Source organism: Cervus canadensis, chromosome 1 (assembly GCF_019320065.1).
Source record: "Cervus canadensis isolate Bull #8, Minnesota chromosome 1, ASM1932006v1, whole genome shotgun sequence".
NCBI lineage: Eukaryota > Metazoa > Chordata > Mammalia > Artiodactyla > Cervidae > Cervus > Cervus canadensis.
In genome coordinates this window covers 46,529,812-46,547,881 of record NC_057386.1, presented here as the reverse complement: position 1 = coordinate 46,547,881, position 18,070 = coordinate 46,529,812, and the positions used below count along the sequence as shown (strand labels likewise).

Below are 18,070 nucleotides of genomic sequence, written 5' to 3'. Positions count from 1 at the left end.
AGAAATAATTAAATTAAATTAACTTACTTAATTTACTTAACTTACTTAAATTACTTAAATTAACATATCTGATAATTACCATTAAAAGTTATAATAAGAAATAAATAACACTGCTTATCTCTGGTAAGGAGAACTGAATGGCTGCAAGACAGAGTCAGGAGAGAGAATGTCACTGTATATGCTTTCGTACACTTACAATTTTGAATTATGTGAATGTAATATTTACTAGCAACAAAAAGTTTAAATGTTTAATAAAAAGCTTTATCCATTAGTATCCATGCTACTCTAACTCCTTATCTCATATCTGCCTGAGCATTTAAGAAGACAACTGGTGTGTCACTCACTCTATTTATTTGTGGCTGTGCTGGGTCTTCGCTGCTGCTCAGGGGCTTTCTCTAGTTGTGGCGAGCGGGGGCTACTCTCTAGTTGCGATGCCTAGGATTCCTGTTGTGGCGGCTTCTTTTGTTGCAGAGCACAAGCTCTAGAACGCAGGCTCAGTAGTTGGGGCGCACAGGCTTAGTTGCTCCGCAGCATGTGGAATCTTCCCAGTCCAGGGATTGAACCCAGGTTCCCTGCACTGGTATGCATACGTGCTAAGTCGCTTCAGTCGTATCCAGTCATGTCCAACTCTGCAACCCCATGGGCTGTAGCCCACCAGGCTCCTCTGTGCATGGGATTCTCCAGGCAAGAATACTGGAGTGGGCTGTCATGCCCTCTTCCAAGACTGCATTGCTAGGCAAATTCTTAACCACTGGACCACCAGGGAAGTTTTCCATTCATTTATTAATACGTGTTACTGTGTAACTGACTTTGTTATCTCCTCAATGAAGCTGGAAAACTTATTATCTCTTCCAATTGTCTGAAACCTACTACCCTAACACTTTACAATGCTGTGTAAACACTAGGCTTTTGTAGGCTAAGTGTTCCATAGAAATTCAAATGAATATGAGGTATGACGAAACTAGGAAGTGTGAATCACGAGTTCAGATTTCAAACAGTATTCCCTTGAAACATTTAGAGGCCTCCAGGTAAAAAGCCATTTTGTGAATTCAAAAATCTCTCAGACTATGAATCAATTCCTCCCCATAATCTTATTTCATAGAGCAGCATTTAGAAAAAGCTGAAACCATGATGTAAGAGTTGGACTATAAATAAAGCTGAGTGCCGAAGAATTGATGCTTTTGAACTGTGGTGCTGGAGAAGACTCTTGAGAGTCCCTTGGCCTGCAGGAGATCCAACCAGTCCATCCTAAAGGAGATCAGCCCTGAGTGTTCATTGGAAGGACTGATGTTGAAGCTGAAACTCCAATACTTTGGCCACCTGATGCGATGAGCTGACTCATTTGAAAAAACCCTGATGCTGGGAAAGATTGAAGGCAGGAGGAAAAGGGGACGACAGAGGATGAGATGGTTGGATGGCATCACCGACTCAATGGACTTGAGTTTGGGTAAACTCCGGGAGTTGGTGATGGACAGGGAGGCCTGGCGTGCTGTAGTTCATGGGGTCACAAAGAATGGGACACGACTGAGCGACTGAACTAAACTGAAACCATGATTCAGGTGTCAGCTACCTTCCAGAGAGCAGCCAGGATTCAAGGAAAAAAACAATTTCTTCCTTGAAGAACTGTTGCTTGATTTTTTTTTTTTTTTTTGGCCTGACCCCAAGTGTTCTGGATGTGTTAGGCATTGTATTTTACATTATCAGGCAGAAATGTGGAGCTGGTGAACTTTACACGTTAAACCCAAAAGTTCTAATCCTCTTGGACATACAACATTTTCAAGGTTTTAGGGAGACAGTTTTAGGCTGAAAATAATGAACAACTCTCAAAAATTAGTTGCCTGTTGATGCACCAATCAGACGATGAACTGCCTAGAGCTGGAAGTTTCCAACAGGAGTATTGGATAAAATATTTTCATATTAACTATCAAGTTGAACTAGAAAATTCCTAAGGTATATTTTAATACTAAAAGTTCCATTCAGTTCTCAGATTTTTATAAGATGGAATCAAAGGGAAATTCAACAGTTTGCCTTGCCAGGCTCAGGAATACCACTAAATGCTGAAGCACAAAACACAAACAACCCAGCTATCTATCCTCTTGGTGCCAATTTGCTGATATTACTTCTAGTAAACTTAAAAACTAATCAAGCTCCTATCAACCTACTATCCCCCCAACTCGGCATGTGTGTATATACATACACGTACACATGTGCCAACTTATGACTTAAGAACAGGTTTGAGTGGTCTACAAAAACAAAGGATGATTTTTAGGAACCCCATTAGAGTACTCTCTTATTTCTATCATACGTGTGTGCTAAGTCGCTACAGTCATGCCAGACTCTTGGTGACCCTATGGACTGTAGCCCACCAGGCTCTTCTGTCCATGGGATTCCCCAGGCAAAAATACTGAAATGGGTTGGTATGCCCTCCTCCAGGGGATCTTCCTGACCCAGGGATCCAACTCAAGTCTCTTATGTCTCCTGCGTTGGCAGGTGGGTTCTTTACCACTGGCACCTCATGGGAAGCCCATTCTATCATACTGCTACTGCTAAGTCACTTCAGTCATGTCCGACTCTGTGTGACCCCATAGACGGCAGCCCACCAGGCTCCTCCGTCCCTGGGGTTCTCCAGGCAAGAACCCTGGAGTGGGTTGTCATTTCCTTCTCCAGTGCGTGAAAGTGAAAAGTGAAAGTGAAGTTGCTCAGTCGTGTTTGACTCTTAGCGACCCCATGGACCATAGCCTACCAGATCCTCCATCCATGGGATTTTCCAGGCAAGAGTACTGGAGTGGGGTGCCATTGTCTTCTCCGATTCTATCATAGGAGATAGTCAAATATTCATAAACAAAACCTTACACTTCCTGAAAAAATTTGTCCAAAACTAAGTCTGCTTTTCAAACTTTACTCCACGAATTCATTCAGAATTTTCAAACTTCATGTTATCATTTCCAAAAAAGAAAATCATTATTCAGACTTACTCTATCTGGGACGACTACTTTGTAATTACTACTGCCATGCAACTTCAGTTTCTGATGCCATGTAATGGTAAATACTCCTGTGGTTCCTTATACAAAGGAAGGTGAGTGCAGCAACGTGAAAGGATGGAATAAACCTAAGTCCCAAATAACATCCATGAAAGGCTAAACCAACTGGGACCACCAACCTTTGGGTAAGGTGCTAACATCCCTTGTTGCTGAAGTTTCTTTTCACTTGCTTCCTTCAACATCCTGAGACTAAACGGCTTTATGATGGCTTGAATAAATAACAAATTGGTAAGAGAACTGTGTATCATGAGAGCATACATAGTAAGATTGACTTGTTGAACTCATAAAAACCTATGCCCTATTAATGAGATTTATTCTTTGTATAAGTGAAATGACCTCTGACCACTATTTGTCATAGTTTCCTCTATGTAAATATCATCTCACATAACCCATTAGAGCCAAGTAGTGGATATTCACTGAACTTTAAAATCAGTGAAACAAAAAACTAGCTAAGCAACAATCTGTTACAGTGGAAGATCAATAAAGATTTCCTTTAAAAATGCTCAGTTCAGTTTAGTTCAGTCGCGTCCGACTCTTTGCGACCCCATGAATCACAGCACACCAGGCCTCTCTGTCCATCACCAACTCCCGGAGTTCACCCAAACTCATGTGCATCAAGTTGGTGATGCCATCCAGCCATCTCATCCTCTGTCGTCCCCTTCTCCTCCTGCCCCCAATCCATCCCAGCATCAGGGTCTTTTCCAATGAGTCAACTCTTCGCATGAGGTAGCCAAAGTACTGGAGTTTCAGCTTCAGCATCAGTCCTTCCAATGAACACCCAGGACTGGTCTCCTTTAGGATGGACTGATTGGATCTCCTTGCAGTGCAAGGGACTCTCAAGAGTCTTCTCCAACACCACAGTTCCAAAGCATCAATTCTTCGGCGCTCAGCTTTCTTCACAGTCCAACTCTCACATCCACACATGACCACTGGAAAAACCATAGCCTTGACCAGACGGACCTTTGTTGGCAAAGTAATGTCTCTGCTTTTTAATATGCTACCTAGGTTAGCCATAACTTTCCTTCCAAGGAGCAAGCGTCTTTTAATTTCATGGCCGTAATCACCATCTGCCTCAATAGTTAAAAGAAATTTTTTATGGCCAATGAGTCTTTGGTGTTCATTTACTTCTTCATAATCTTACTGTTTTAAGGGCTTGGAAAGACACTTGGTGCATACCTGCTATTATTATTAATCTTTAAGAACAATTTTAGATAATGATATAAAAAGCTTTTTCTGAATTGTAAAAAGACTCCTCCAATTAAAAATATTAAATTCCAACATATTATTCCAATAATTTTTATTTTAACTTACTTCTTTCTTCAACCAATACTTTTAGGATATTAGCTATCCAAAAAAAAAATTTTTTTTAAGAAAGGAAAACACTAACCCCAAACCTGTTAGCCAGTCTGTGTGACAGACAAAAAAACTTCCTAGTCATTGACTGAAAAGGAAATCAAACATTACATAGTCATCTACACCTGAATGTGTCCATGGCACTTTGAAAAGGCAAGGATGGGATGAGAGTTCTAAGGCTGGCTTTCACAATACTAGTTCATTGACATAATCTTGTCTTCTGAACTATTAAGATAACTAAACCAAATGTCACCATTTCTCAACGTTTCCTCCCACTTTAAAAACCATGACATCTTAAAGGAGATGTATTTCTGCTCTGCACTGGTTAATTCCAAACAAAACTTGTGAAACACAAATAAACTCAGGTGATTTCATAAACTAATACTTTGACATCTTTCTTATGTCATTTTACAATGTTTGCTAATTATCCTGAAATTCACAACAGTTCCTCCTGTTGTTAAAAATGAGGAAACTGAGGCAAGAGAAGTGAGTTGCTACTTTACAGCAAGCAGTGTCTCTCCAGACACTGCAAGCTGCTGTCCTGCCCTATTAAACCACAGTGCTTTTCTTAAAGGTTTAGTGGCTAAGTGGCTCTGACTCTTTTTGACCCCATGGACTGTAGCCAGTTAGGCTCCTCTGTCCATGGGATTTCCCAGGCAAAAGTGCCTATCAAATAAAAAGGCACGTGGAAAGCCTTCTCCTCACAGACATGCAAGACATCTCCACCAAGAAGAGACAAAGAAGAGAATTCCTATCCGTGCCCCCCAGAAAGAAGAAACCATAAAACAAAGTAAGCACACTTCTCAATCTGCACTGTGGACAAGGGGATAAAAAAAACGAAAGAAAAAGAAAAAAAAAAAAAAAGAAAGAAAAGAGAGAATCGAGGGGGACCAACTTCTGAGACTGAAGACCACGTTATCAGGTTTATTCCGCACACTGAGAAATTACTGAAACACTGCTTAAGGAGAAATGGAATCAGAAATTCCGAGATTTCATTCTTAAACCCCAAAACAAAAACACCTGAAATTAAAGTATTTCCGAAACCTGTACAGTTGTTAGCTTATTCTTACTTGCTTCTATAAAACTCACAAAGCCTACTTGGAGTCCCTAGTGTTTAGAGCTGATTCCTAGTGTCCACCAGCGTCCACTTTCCCGCGTCCAATTCCAGAAGTACGGTTGGCGCTGACCCAGGCAGGATCTCCCTGCACGTTTTCCTCTGAAATACATTAGCCTCACACCACCTGGCGACGTCTTACCTCCGACAGCTTCCCGTGATCAGTACCATAAACGTGAGGGAGACAGTAAGAGCAGGCATGTACCTTTTACTACGTCCCTTACAGAAAATACTGAATAAAACTCTGGGAGCAGAAACTGGCAAGGGACACCTCGCCCGGCCCCTGGCTCCCACCACGATACAAAGACAGCAAAAGCAGAAAGCAGCCCGGGGTCTCTGCACCCCACAACCTCTCTCTCTCTCTCTGCAAGAGAGAAGCAGACTTTCAGGGCAACAGGACCCAGTCCTCAACATCCCCCTCCCACGTGGATCTCCTTCCTCTCCGCAGCGCAGGGTCGCACTGGAGACTGGGGTCTGGAAGGGATCAGACCACGCCGGGGCTGGCGCGGGAGGATTGGGGGGACCCGCTCCAGACAGACACACCAGCCCCTTCCTAGAGGCCCTGGGCTGTACGTCTCCCGGTTCCGGGGTCAGAGCTCCGACGCCCGGAGACCCCCCCGCCCCAGATCCCTCCACGTCTTCCCCAGAGGAAAACGCGAAGCCCCAGAAGAACTGCGGGGAGAGCCGGGCTACCAAGCACCGGGTCCGGGCGGGATGGAGCCCGGGCCGCGTGCGGCGGAAGATGGGAGGCGGCCCTTCGCAGCCGCCGCCCCTCCCCGGGCCCCGGCCTCTCCCGGTCCCGAATCGCAGGCTGCGAGGCGGCCTTCCCCTCCTCACCTCAAGGCGGCGGCGGCGGCTGTGTCCCGCGGGTCCGGCGGTCCCGGACCCCTGCGCGGAGGCAGCTCTGGGCGGGAGGAGACGCCGGTAGCTCCGGCGATGGCTGACAGGCGCGCAGCACCAGGCCGGCCCGGCACACGGGGAGGGGCGGGGCTTCAGGGCTCCCGCCCCGCCCCGCCCCGCCCCCGCTCCCACCTCAGCCGGCGAGCCCCATGAGGTGACTACGTCCGGGGTTACTCGAGGCCGTTCACCTCCGACCCCGCTCCCCGCGGCGGCGCGGTCTGGCCGGCCACGCAGAGAGGCGCGGGCCCCGAGGGCCCGGCGACAGCCAATGGGAGGACGGCGCGGGGCGGGGCGACGTGAGGCGATACGGATGGTCCGAGCGCCGCTCTGCCATTCGGGGCCCAGCGGCTAGAGGGCGGGCGGGTCCCGGGTGGCCGCCGGCCCTTTCTCCGGGGGCGGTGCCGAGCCGACGGCCCGGCCGGCTCCCCCTCCCGGCGAACCCGGGAATGGGGGAGTGGCGCGGGGGGCCATCCGGCTCGCGGCGCGGGAAGGGAGCCCTGGATCGAGCAGGACTGAGCGAGGCGGGCGGTGCGCAGGCCATGTGAGGACCTTACCCTGTTCAATCCCCGTGTCCCAAGGAGGATTATCGCGGAGGGTATCGCATTCATGAACTGCCCAGGATCACACAGGCTGGTTTCCCAGTTAGTGCTGGCAAACCAAGCCCTGTTCTGAGACAACATAACCGGCCTCGCTGGGTGGCCCGCCCCAAAGGAGTCTGAGGTGCTGAATCCTGAAGCACTTGAGGGGAAGCCTCGATGAAGGAAGCTCAGTAAGAAGGACAGAGTGCCAAAGGACAGGCTGCTGCGCCTGCCCCGAGCCTGGAAGGCAATCAACTCCCGGCTTCTTGGAAAGGAGCGTGCCTCCCCATCTCCACGGTGGTTAACCAGGTCTTTGAGAAGATAGCCGATTTCTCTAGTTTTGCCAGTTATTTTACAGCAAGACATTCATGGTGATTCTGTGTTGAAAATTAATAGTAACTGGAAAGAATCCAAACATATAATAAAACTATAGAGCAGGAGAAAAAGCAAATTAGAGAAAATTGCACTTCAGAAGAAACTGAGTTTAACTCTTTCCAATCCTACCCAGGGTACTCTTCTGAACTTCCAACAAGCTTGTGCTAAAGGCCAAGAATGGTACAAAGGATGACAGTTTGGTGGGAAGAAGTCCTGAGCCAGGGGGCAAGGAGTGAACAGGGTAGAAATACACAACCTGAGGTCAGAAGTTCTTGGAGGGATGCAGAAGCAGGAAGATAGGAAGGTTGGTCAACAGGGAAGAGTATTCTAGAAGCCGTCGTCATACCTTTAGGTGGTGACTTCTCCCAGAGTTTACCAACCTACTTGAAGAGAATAGACACTGGAAACACATTCAGAAGGAAAATGTGAACTTTATATAGAGCAGTCACCCAAGCTTCACAATAACTGTCATTAGATGCACCTGTCAGTTGAACAAAGAGAGGAGAATCAGAATATAGAGATAACTGAGCACGGCCTCACCATTTAACAAGAGGTTTGACTTGATTGACTGAAAAAAAAAAAAAAAAAGCCTGGAAATAGGAAACTTTGTCTCTTCCCTATGAAGCTGCCATGAAGGAAGTGACTTTACAAAGAACTAAAAATCTTGAGGTTATTTGTCTTATTTTTCATCTACCTTTCCTAGTTCCTACTACTTATAATAGATTCTTTCTTAGAGATGTTGCTGTTTATCAGCCTTAGGAATACTGCAGAACCAGGGGTTGTGCTCAGGAACTGTGTTTATGTGAACCTTCAGCAAGCCCTTACAGGTCTTGCTTTTGACCTCATTAAACATTTGAGGTAACTGAGCTCTGTAAAGTACTAGCCAAGGAGAGGCCTAATGAGCAAGCTACCATGAAAGAAAATGAAGGATGAGTTAAGATACACCAAGACTATTTAGATAGGATATAGTAATCTAATTATCATCATCAAATGACAATTGGACCAAGAGTAGGCAGAGAGCTGTGTCTTTAAGACTGCTCACCTGGAATTTCAACTCCGAAGTGTTGTTTTGTGTGGTGCATGCTGCAACCTGCCCATCTCCGCTATAGGCTCTTTAGCGCTGTTCCATGGGTACTTGCCACACAAGCTTATGTCTGTAAGAAGTGGTGGAGGAGCATTAGAGGGTGGAGAGAACTTACTATACAAGACTAACAGGTGTGAGAGAGGGAGAGAGTGGCCCATTTCTAGGTGCCATAATGGCTGTAACAGACTGAACTGTGATCTAAATTGACATGAGTCTGAACCCTCAGCACCTCAGAATATGAGTATAGTTGGAGACTGGCTCTTTAAAGAGGAAACTGAACTGAAATAAAGTCATTAGGTGGGCCCTAATTCCAAATGACTAGGGCCCTACAGGAAGAGGAGATTAGGACACAGATACACAATGAGGGAAGACCATCTGTGAATCACAACTGATGAAGCCTTTACCAGATGTGGCTGTTTTGCTAGAGAAGATGGTCAACTACAAGCCAAAGAGAGAAGCCTAAAAAGAAACCAACTCTGCTGACATTTTAATCTTGGACTTACAGCCTCTAGAACTGTGAAGAAATAAACTTCTATGGTTTAAGTCACCCAGTCTGTGATACTCTATCATGGCAGCCCTAAAAAAAACTAATACAAGTTTCCAAATACCAAATGGCTTCAAGGTTTTTTAAGAAGGTTAGATTAAGGTATCAGAGATTTCCCCTGAGCATTTCAACCTTAAAAATGGTCTGTCACCCTACTTTGGGGGAAATAAGAAAAGCCTGAGGGCATATCTGTCTTTAAGATATCCCAATCTAGTTGGGAAGACAAAATGAAACACCAAAACAGAGTGTCTTGATCTTGCTCTTTAATTGATAACCATGTAAGTTTTAGAAGACCGGTACATAAAAGGGGATAAATTCTCAAAACTAAGTCCAGAAATACATAAGCAGTATGTGTGTCACTCCAGGATATTTTGGCGCTTCATTGTCAATTCTACCTCAGTTTGCAGTAGTGTTTCTCAAAGTATGATGTTCCACTGGCCACCTGAAACAGAATCAGTCGGTGCTTGTTCAAAATACAGATTACCAGCCCCACTTCAGACTTTTTTTTAGGCAGTAATTATTCACCCTGGAGTTAAAGAACAATAGTTTAGGATTTATCATTATTGTTCCCTCTCTGCTGTCAGTGTCTCCAATGAAGAACAGAATGTCCTACATATGCACAAACTAGACAGAAAAGTCTGGCAGGTCAGGCCAAAGTTGAACCAAGGTAGGAAAGAATGTGCCTGAATAGAAAATGGACCCACAGGACTTCCCTGGTGGTCCATCAGTTAAGAATCTGCCTGCCAATGCAGGGGATGCAGGTTCAATCCTTGGTCCGGGAAGATCCCACATGCTGCAGAGCTACTAAGCCCACGCACCACAACTGCTGAGCCCACAAGCCCCACCGCAATGAGACGCCCATGCACTGCAACGAAGAGTAGCTCCCCACTCACTGCGCCTAGAGAAAGCCCACGAGCAGCAACCAAGAGCCAGCACAGCCAAAAATAAAAATAAATATAAAATATTTATCATTTTTTAAAAGGTAGATGGACCCTCAAACAGCACCGTCTCCTGGTGGCTGTCTGGCCACGGTTCCAAATTCCTTAAATGGCAGAGTCAGTGATAGACCTTTAGAACAGTATTCTTGCCTGGGAAATCCCATAAACAGAGGAGCCTGGCAGGCTGCAGTCCATGGCGTCACATAGGAATCGGACACGACTCAGCAACTAAACAACAGCACAACATAGGGGATATAATACGATGTTATTTCCCACTGGCCCCCAATACAGAACACTTACACTAATCTGGCTTCCAGCTCTTGCCTTTCTTATCTTTACTTTTGCTTATGCTGGCAAGCTTGTCCTGCCTCTTTCCTAATTTTCTGAATTTTTCTATAGTCTGTGGGAGTCCCATTTTCTCAAAGAAGATCTCTTTTATTTCTTCAGCTCCTACTGATGATCCTTCCTTTGAATTCTACTAGCAATCTGGTCACCACCACATGGTTCAGCATTTACTGGGCTAAAAATTCTTTGTGGGTATGCTGGTTTCAGCTCTCCAGCTGAATTTTAATCATCTTAAAAGCAGAGAGCATTTCTTACACTTTGGTATTGCCCTCAATAGCTAGGTAGGGCTATTCATACCTCACTGACTGAAAACAAAGACTGGCTCTGTACCTCAGCGACCTCTCGGCTTCCAACGTCTGCTTGTCCGTCTTCAGGTCACGTCTGGGAGGCAAAAACCTCCAGAAGGATACTTCACAGATGGACAGACTTCAAGAGAGTCAGTGCCTTGACCAGAACTGAGGCTCTAGTCGTAAGATAAGAGAAAAAAGAAGACAAGAAGGCCTGATCAGAACACTGTGTTCTTCGACTCTGGTCAGCCGTGCAGGTTTGTCCAGGGTTAAGAGCCTGAGGGAACTTCACACCAAAAGGTCAGAAACCGTCCGCAGGGAAGGCCACTTTATAAGTCTGGTCCTGATGATGAAAGGCAAGATTACACAACGAGAAAGACAGCGTTCGCCACAGAGGCTCCGCACGATGTTTTCACATGGACGCTTGGGTTTTCACAAGGCATTTCAGCTTCTCCTCCCTTCTTATTATCCAATCGCAGACACTTTCAAGGGCTAGCTGTCCTATCTATAATTGGCAGTCACCAAAACTTGACTGCCTCTTGCGTGACACCTCCAGTATCTTTTCTTTGGGCTCTGCTGGGTCTTCTTTGCAGTGCGTGGGCTTTCTCTAGTTGTGGCACAAGGGCTTAGTAGCCCCGGAGCATGTGGAATCCTAGTTCCCTGACCAGGAATCATTCAAACATGTGTCCCCTGCATTGGAAGACAGATTCTGAACCAGTGGACCATCAGGGAAGTCCCCAGTATCATTTTTTTTTTTAAAGCCCTTTCTAAGTCCTATGTACTTCATTATTAAATACCTAGAGAAATCTTAAAGTGGACCTTTATCTGAAGGCAGGGAAGCTAACCTGTTTACATCTTGCCTTTTCTTGGGATTCTGACATTTCACAGTAATCAGCTTTAGACCTTCTCATCTCCGACCTCACTCTACTGCAAGCCCATGAGAGTGCTCCCGGAGAGCTTCCTCCTGGTCCTGCCTTACTGACTCTTCAGTTTCTCCAGCATCTCTGTCTCTCCTGAGTCTGACTTAGCTTTCTCCTGCTACATGTTTAGACCTCACCTGTCTATCCCAAATAAATACCCTCACTCCCCACCACTACTATTATATGTGCGTGCATACTAAGTCGCCTCAGTCATGTCCAATTCTGTGTGACCCCATGGACTGTAACCTGCTAGGCTCCTCTGTCCATGGGATTCTCCAGGCAAGAATACTGGAGAGGATTGCCATGCTCTCCTCCAAGGGATCTTCCCAACCCAGGGATTGAACCTGTGTCTCTTAGGTCTCCTGCACTGGTGTGCGGGTTCTTAACTGCTAGCACCACCTGGGAAGCACCTACTATTATGTATGAAACATGATAAATAATAAAACACAACGCTAATAATTTTTGAAGAGCCTTTACTTTCAAGGAAAACTGAACCATCACTCAACTTCCTTTCATCCTTTTCATCCCTTCAGTCTTCTTTAAAATAATTTTTAAATTTTTATTTATTTTTGGATGTGCTGGGTCTTTCTTGCTTTTCTCTAGCTGTGGCGTGAGATCTTATTGTGATGGCTTCTCTTGTTGAGGCCCATGGGCTCTAGGGGGTTCAGGCTTCAATAGTTGTGGGACATGGACTCAGTTTTCTGCCACATGTGGGATCCTCCCAGACCAGGGATTGAACCCATGTCTACTGCACTAGAAGGTGGATTCTTTACCACTGAGCCACCAGGGAAGTCCCATCCCTTCAGTCTTAAAGTTTCCCTCTCTTATAACTTGGAATAGAAGATTTCAGTATCCCTGCCTTTTTAAATCTCACCTCTAGTTAACATACTAGACCAGCAGGTTTATCAGTGGACCTGCTTCACTGATATGCCCAAATTTCTTAATGGAAATGAAAAGAAAGAAGTGGAAACCAAAAATGAGTGAAAATAAAATGTAATTTAAATCAATGAATGAGATGGCCATATTGATTGGCTAGTATAGTTCTGGGGGTGAATACAGACAAGCAGTCCTGAGAAGTACTGGTTCTTGGTATTGGCAATCTTAGCCAACAGCAAAGCAGGGAGGCTGCCTTCCCTGTGTTCTGCACTGTAAAGAGCTGAGCTCTTTAATCAGGTAAACCAGGTTTTACATCCTGACTCCATCACTTAATTAGCTCCATAACCTAGAGCAAATGACCCCCTTTCTGGGCCTCAGTTTCCTTGTCTATATAACTGAGATAGAACACCTACCCTGTAAGGTTGTGTTTTGGATTAAATGTTATAGCCAAAATGTAAAGTTTCTAACACAAAACTTGGAGGCAGGCTAAAACTATTACTTCCCCCTTTCTCTCCGTTCCCCTCTCCATGTCCCACTAACGTTCAGTACAAGAACAGAATATCCTATGGATGCTCAATGGATTCAGGAATGATTACGGTATTAAGTTCACTACCCAACCCCAGCCCAGGGCCAATATTCCCAGAGGAACAGAGCATGTGATCAGAACCTTTTACCCATACTTGGAGGGAGCAAGTAAGTAGGAGAAGTGGCTCTGGCCTGAGTGTCTGAGAACGAACTGAAAGGCTGGCAATGTGAGCGTTCGCCAGGCCCTGCAAAGTCCTGTGGTTGTACCACACTAAAAAGGCAATTTGGCCCCTGTAGGACAAAAGGAACTTTCATATACCGTCAGTGGGAGTGTAAATGGGGACAACCTCTTAGAAAACAGTTTGCCATTAATTAGTGAAGCTGACCATACCCAGCTTCCAGTTATGGATTTATACTCTGGAGAAACTTTCAAATATGTCCCAGGAACATTTTCTCTTCTGGTCCCAAACTGGAAACAACCCAACATCTCTCAGCAGTAGAATGGATAAATAAGCTATGGTGCAATCCAAAGAGGAGGGGATATGTCTATACATGTGGCTGATTCACTTTGCTATACAGCAGAAACTGATACAACATTGCAAAGCAACTATATACTCCAATAAAAATTTAAAAAATAAATTATGATACCTTCATACAGTAAAATATTATAAAGCAATGAGAATGAACAAACTACTGCTGCAAGAAACAATATGGAAGAATTTCACACCCATAATGTTGAGCAAAAAAAAGCCAGACACAAAAGAGTGTGTTTCTTCAAAAATAGGCAAAATTCACTTGTGGTGGTAAAAATCTGAATCACGGTTACTCCTGATGATGGGTGGTGACTGGGAGACAACACAAAGAGAAGCGGATCCACTTTGTGTTATATGTAATAAAAAGTTTACTTTAAATTACATAGGGTGTGATCTATCCATTTACGTAAGTACAATAGCAGTTAAAAAGTATGTAAGTACAAGAGCAGGTAAAAAGTACAAGAGCACTAAAAAGTAATTTTTTAGTTATTAAAATTAGTAAATATTAGTTATAGATAGTTTACTATTTTTTAAAAAGTCTGGGAAACTGATGATTGGGAGAAGGGAAAGGAGTGTGACCAGAGGGATAGACAAATCAAGAGCTTCTCAGCTACTGTGAAAGTGAAAGTGATAGTCACTCAGTCAGGTCCGACTCTTTTGCAACCCCGTGGACTGTAACCTGCCAGGCCCCTCTGTCCACAGAATTCTCCAGACAAGAAATTGGAGTGGGTTGCCATTCTCTTCTCCAGGGGATCTTCCTGACCCAGGGAATGAACCGGGTCTCCTGCATTGCAGGCAGATTCTTTACTGTCTGAGCTACCAGGGAAGCTATAGGCCATGTTCAATTTCTTACTCTGGGTGATGGTTACATACGTTCATATTATTATTACTAAAAATACGCTTGTGTTGGGATTTCTCTGATAGTCCAGTGGCTAAGACTCTGCATGCTCAACGCAGGGGTCCTGGGTTCAATCCCTGGTCAGGGAACTAGATCCCACATTCCACAACTGAAGACCCCAAGAACTACAAATAAGACATATTATTTAAATAAATAATAAATAATTTTTAAAAATATGCTTATGTTCTATATACTCCTCTATAGGCATGCTATATTCCACAATAAACGAATTAAACATAAACCCAAACAAATAAAAAATACACACCCTTAAAAGATAGAGTAGCAGAATGTGGCACTGAGATCATTTTCAAGCTAGAAGAGCCCTTTGAAAACATCTTGTCCAACCATCTATCTCATTCAAGAAACTGAAACAGAAGTCAGAAAAGGTGAGTGTCTTACTCAAAGTGACTCAGTCGATTACAAAGCCTAATCTGGAACCCAGGTGAGCCTCCCGTCTTCTGGTCAAGTGCTCCAGATGCCCATCCAGACTCACCCCATCAACTCTAGTTTCCTGCTGTCTTCAGAGTCGCATCTCTCATCTTCACACTCCATGAACCTCACTATCTTACAACTTGTTTTCCTCCTAAACTTGGAAGTTTTGTGGTGGGGAAAGTGAGATCAGGAAGGAGATTGCCCCCTCTATAGATACTGCAAACATTTAGAAAACCACTCAAAATGTTGAGTAGAAGGGGGGAAAAAAATCTAGTCGTATAGAAACAGTTCTGGGTCTGTTTCTCCACTACTGGATATTCTGACTCATTAATGAAGCTCTCCGGCTTCTCTGTACCCCACAATAACTCGGCTCCAACCTGCTGGCTGACTTCTGGGAAGGGTCTGACAGTCAATAAAACAAAACTCTACCGGGGAGTTCCCTGGTCCGGTATTTAGGGCTCCTCACCTCCACTGTAGGGGAAGTTCCCTGTCTCTTTGCCTCCACTGTAGGGGGCACGGGTGCAGTGCCTGGTTGGGGAACCAAGATCCCACGTGCTTCGCAGCATGGCCAAAAAAAGAAAAGAAAAGAAAACTCTTCTTCTCTTTGTCCTGGCTTGTTGTTGTTCAGTCCATAAGTCATGTCCAACTCTTTGAGACCTCGTGGACTGCGGCACGCCAGGCTCCTCTGTCCTCCACAACCTCCTGGAGTTTGCTCAAATTCATGTCCATTGCGTTGGTGATCTCCTAGCACAAGCTTTGTTTTTGCAAAGAGTGAGCTCTTCTGCCACCTAGTGACAGAGAATGAGAATAGCCCTCACAGCCTTTCCTACACCTGCTTCAAGGTAGCGGGACTGAAACAGGCTACCCAGATGCTAATGGACAGAAAATTTCAGACAGAGCGACAGACAGCAGGGAAAATTGTCTGCTACCAGAAGGGAGCAGAGAACCATGCAATCGCGTTAATGAACTAGTGAGCAAAAACCATGAAACTGAGGAAAAGCAACGGAACCCCTTTGTAACTCTCTACCCACCTGCCCTGCCAGGAGAATCTGGCAACGGAGACGGTGCTGCTCTGGACCACTGAAGATGATCTGAGGCGCTGAGGTTCTCTCCACTTGGCTTGCTTCACTTCGTGCCCTTCCATAGGCAGATGTCTTTCAAAGATGACCTACGCTTCTTCACCTCCAATTCACTCTTAACCCCCGCCTACGTCCACCAACTCCGCTAGAACCGCTGTTAACAAAATTGTTAAACCCAGTGAACATTCTATCCTCCTTATACACTCTGCTCAGCATTTGACCAATTCACAATTCCTTCCTTGAAATACCCTCCTTTCTCGCCTTCTAGGACATCCACTCTCCTGGTTTCCTTAGCTCAGATGCCACCTCCTCAGAGAAGTCTTCTTTGACTCCCCTACTTTAAGTGGCTTCTAGGAATTCCCTGGTGGTCCAGGGTCCAGGCTGAACTTTTACTACTGAGGGACCAGGTTCAATCCCTGGTTGGGGAACTAAGATCCTGCAAGTCATGCAGCACAGCCTAATAATATAATAATAATGACTTCCCTGGTGGTCCAGGGGTAAAGAATCTGCTTGCCAATGAAGGGGACACAGGTGTGATTCCTGGTCCGGGAAGATTACACCAGTCATGGAGCAACTAAGCCCAAGTGCCACAACTACTGAGCCCACACGCTCCAGAGTCCATGCTCCGAAACAAGAGAAGCCACTGCAATGAGAGGCTCGTGCACCACAACCAAAAGCTGCCCCCGACTCACCACAGCTAGAGAAAGCACGGCAACGGAGATCCAGCGCAGCCAAAAATAAATAAATAAAATTAACTTACTTTTTTAAAAGTAGCTTAATAATAAAGTGGCCTCTGTCAGTTCCCCACCTCACCACCCTGTTGCTTCATGATGATTATCACAATCTTTAATTATCTTGTATATGTATTTGTGTATTGCTTATTATTAGCCCCCTACCCTATTTGGGGCTTCCCAGAGGGCTCAGTGGTAAAGAATCCACCACCAATGCAGGAGGCGCAGGAGACATGGGTTCGATCTCTGAGTCGGGAAGATCCCCTGGAGTAGGAAACGGCAACCCACTCCAGTATTCTTGCCTGGATAAACCCATGGGCGGAGGAGCCTGGCATGGGGATGCAGAGTCCCCCTTGAACAGAGAACCCATGGGGTCACAAACAGTTGGACAGGAATGAGCATGCAAACATGCACGCGCTATTTTATTTTCAACTGTTTATTGTCTGCTTCTCATCATTTCACATGCAGAAGGCAATGGCACCCCACTCCAGTACTCTTGCCTGGAAAATCCCACGGACAGAGGAGCCTGGTAGGCTGTAGTCCCTGGGGTCGCTGCTAGTCGGACACGACTGAGCAGCTTCACTTTCACTTTTCACTTTCATGCATTGGAGAAGGAAATGGCAACCCACTCCAGTGTTCTTGCCTGGAGAATCCCAGGGACGGGGGAGCCTGGTGGGCTGCCATCTATGGAGTCGCATAGAGTCAGACACGACTGAAGCGACTTAGCAGCAGCAGCATTTCACATGTACGCAGATTTGGCTGGCTCACTGCGAGAAAGGTGTCTGGCACATAGTAGGCACATAATAAAGATGTGTGGCATGAAGGAATGAAAAGAAAGGCACTGTGGCTGCATGCTCAGCACTTCTTCCCCTCCTTCCACGTTTCAGGAAACACGTCTTTCAGGGACACCTCTGTCCTTTCTGTTTTCCCACCAAGATTTTCCTTCATGCTCCACTTAGCCAGATTTCAACCTGAATTAAAATGTCAGGAAACAGAATAGTACTTAAATTATGATTTGACTTAGACCTTATGAACTCCCTTATGGAAAATCCCTTGAATCAAGCTCCCTTTATATCATCAGAGCATCACCCTCTAGAACCAACTTATGCATAGTCACTTGAGTAAGTGCACTCCCAGTGGGTAGAGCAACTGCAAGCCTCTGGACTCAGGCAGAGGGTCTGAGGAGATCTTCATTTCTGCTTTATCATCCCCCTAGCTGTGTTGCCACAAGGTCTACAAAGTATTACACGAGATGAACTGTTATGCTGTTGACAGTGATGGTAGCTGCCATGTCTGACTCTTGGTAACACCATGGACTGTAGCCCGCCAGGCTCCTCTGTCCACCTTCTCTGGGCAAGAATAATGGAGTGGGTTGTCATTCCCTTTTCCGGGGGATCTTCCCAACCGAGGGATTGAACCTGGGCCTCTTGCATTGTAGGCAGATTCTTTACCATCTGAGCCACCAGGGAAGCTCCCTACGCTAGATATATACTCTTTATCAAAAAATACAATTTTCA

At 45.3% G+C, this 18,070-nt stretch overlaps 1 protein-coding gene across 5 annotated transcripts in view; it reads right to left on the bottom strand.

Moving 5' to 3' along the window:
* ACACA (acetyl-CoA carboxylase alpha) overlaps nt 1-18,070 on the bottom strand; it is a 274,450-nt gene that overhangs the window by 224,279 nt on the left and 32,101 nt on the right. For 2 of the 5 annotated variants that reach the window (XM_043481758.1, XM_043481784.1), the window contains exon 1: nt 6,346-6,626. The exons of 1 other annotated variant lie outside the window; for it this stretch is intronic. The gene's annotated coding sequence lies outside the window, so the exon portion shown is untranslated. Of the gene's footprint in view, nt 1-6,345; nt 6,627-8,403; nt 8,465-10,602; nt 10,874-18,070 lie in introns of those variants that run through there. 2 more of the 5 variants (XM_043481768.1, XM_043481775.1) reach the window with 2 other exon arrangements.